This window comes from Phodopus roborovskii, unplaced genomic scaffold, assembly GCF_943737965.1.
Source record: "Phodopus roborovskii unplaced genomic scaffold, PHOROB, whole genome shotgun sequence".
Classification (NCBI taxonomy): domain Eukaryota; kingdom Metazoa; phylum Chordata; class Mammalia; order Rodentia; family Cricetidae; genus Phodopus; species Phodopus roborovskii.
In genome coordinates this window covers 2,271,040-2,273,342 of record NW_026126433.1, presented here as the reverse complement: position 1 = coordinate 2,273,342, position 2,303 = coordinate 2,271,040, and the positions used below count along the sequence as shown (strand labels likewise).

The window sequence follows — 2,303 nt, the reverse complement described above, 5'->3', positions numbered from 1 at the left end:
AAGCAGCTTCTCATCACAGAACAGAAATGTCAGACAAGCACATTGTCTTTTACAGGACAGGGCAGAGTCTGCCAGTGGCTTGTCGCTTTCGCCAGCTTTACCGATAAGGACAAATACAAGCAACTACTTTGCCTCAAGTCTAACAGCATTTTATTATCTTTCTTTTCCAAAAGGTAATCCTGGTAATAAAATAATGGTCTGAGTGACTAATGACAACATAAATAATATCTCAGTAGACATCACTATCACCTTAGCAGTAGAGACTTCATTCAATCTATGTTCTATACTCTGGAGCAGCCTTGGACCGTTTCACTCATTCAAGGGCCCCTTTATCTCCCTAAGGAAAAAATCCCAGAAAAAGCCATCATTGCCCTATTAGTCTTTCCACTGTACCAAACAAACACTGGCCTCTTGTTCTCACAACGACTTGTGAACATTCTTTTAGGCATGTGTGGGTCACCTGTCAGCTCACAAGCCTTTTGAGGATTTGATTCATACTCATCATTCTCAGCGAGTTCAGCATGCGTTTGTTGTGAGTGGGGGCTGTATCGGTTAAGATGTCCTTGCTCCAACTATGCCATGTTACAAACAATTCATTTGTTTTCATTTCAGTCCATGAAGCTAATGATAGAGCCTCCTTCATAGGGTTGCTGTATGTTGTGATCCAGTGTGTGCTCACCCTGGCTGTCCCTGAGGATATGACCACTATTTCTAGGTAGCACTGAAACATCATTCATAATGCTGGAAAAACTTTCCACCTGAGCTCACGGTCCTTTGTAAACAGCACCCAGGGCTCTGGGGGAGGCGGGGTATAGGCTAGACCTACGCTGCAGAGAATTATATGGCAGATGCTCTGCTGTCCAGGAGTGAAGCTTGCACTGCCTGTGTTTCCATGCTTTAAGGTGTGACTTTGTTTCATCTTCATATGTGGGAAGTCATTCTTATTATTCTAATTCTTGAAGATGAGCAAAAGGAGACAGAGGTTAAATTGCTGAGGATTACGCCCTAGTACGTGAGTCATTGGCCACAGATCCCATGATTTTGCTTCAAGCTGTGACAGACAACAAACGAAGCCCAGGATCGGCATTAAATGTTTCCTGGAGTAGTGTCCAATTCACTCTCCCAAGTCACCAGTATCTCCAGGCCTCCTAGGCCTGTGTTGCTACTGAAGGACCAGGAGCAGTGTTCCCCAAACCATGTGGTTGCTGGTGTTCCCTCAATCCATCAGCAGATCTTCTGGAATCATTTCTATAAGACACAGAATACAATATCTCTTTAAAAGACTATAAGCCAATAAAAACTTTATAACTGCCCCGCCACACACACCCCGGAACTGCATCCCCACACACTGCTGCATCCCTCATTCAATGGCCAGTCCCCCTCCGCCGTCATGCCCAAAAGAAAGGCTGAAGGGGATACTGAAGGAGGCAAAGCCAAGGTGAAGGACGAGCCACAGAGAAGATCCGCAAGGTTGTCTGCTAAACCTGCTCTCCAAAGCCAGAGCCCAAGCCTAAGAAGGTTCCTGCAAAGAAGGGAGAGAAGGTACCCAAGGAAAAGAAGGAGGATGCGGATGCTGGCAAGGATGCAAATAATCCTGCAGAAAATGGAGACACTGATACAGACCAGGCACAGAAAACTGAAGGTGCTGGAGATGCCAAGTGAGATGTGTGCATTTTGGTAACTGTGTACTTCTGGTTACTGCAGTCTGAAATACTATTTTTTATCAAGTTTTTTAAAAACGCAGAATTTTGTTTTACTTTTACTTTTTTTTAAGCTATGTTGTTAGCACACAGAACACTTCATTGTTTTGGTGTGGGGGGAGAGGGGGACATGTGTCACTAGCAAAACATCTCTTAAGCTGGATTGGTGATGGTTGATGGAAAACATCTTGCCTTGACAATTTAGAAAGTCTCCTCTTGGCTCAGGAGACATGTCCTGGTGTTGACATATGTGACCACCATGGCCTTGTGTGGGAAATCTCTAAATTTATTTTTATATCCTCTTCCCCCTCTGCCATCAACATAGACTTAACTCCCTTAAAACCAGAGACCTGTTGGAACCTGACTCCCTAAAATTGGTTTTGCTGGTCTATTGGGCAATCTGGACTTTGCAGTGATGATTATCCTCAAAAGAGCATCGGTTCCTTTTATAGACAAGATTGTGGATCTTCAGACTGATAATTCTACCGTTTTCATTTCGTTTCCCAAAAATCAGGGTCAGCTTGTGGAAAGTTGTTAAACAACCTCCTTAATGTGAAATGTCAACCCTCACTCTAAGCTTTTCCCCTTTTCAAAGCATTGAAT

The 2,303-nt window shown here is 43.8% G+C and overlaps 1 pseudogene; it reads left to right on the top strand.

Moving 5' to 3' along the window:
- The first annotated feature begins 1,390 nt into the window (after positions 1-1,390).
- On the top strand, positions 1,391-1,662 carry LOC127223188 (non-histone chromosomal protein HMG-17-like; annotated as a pseudogene).
- The last annotated feature ends 641 nt before the right edge of the window (positions 1,663-2,303 follow it).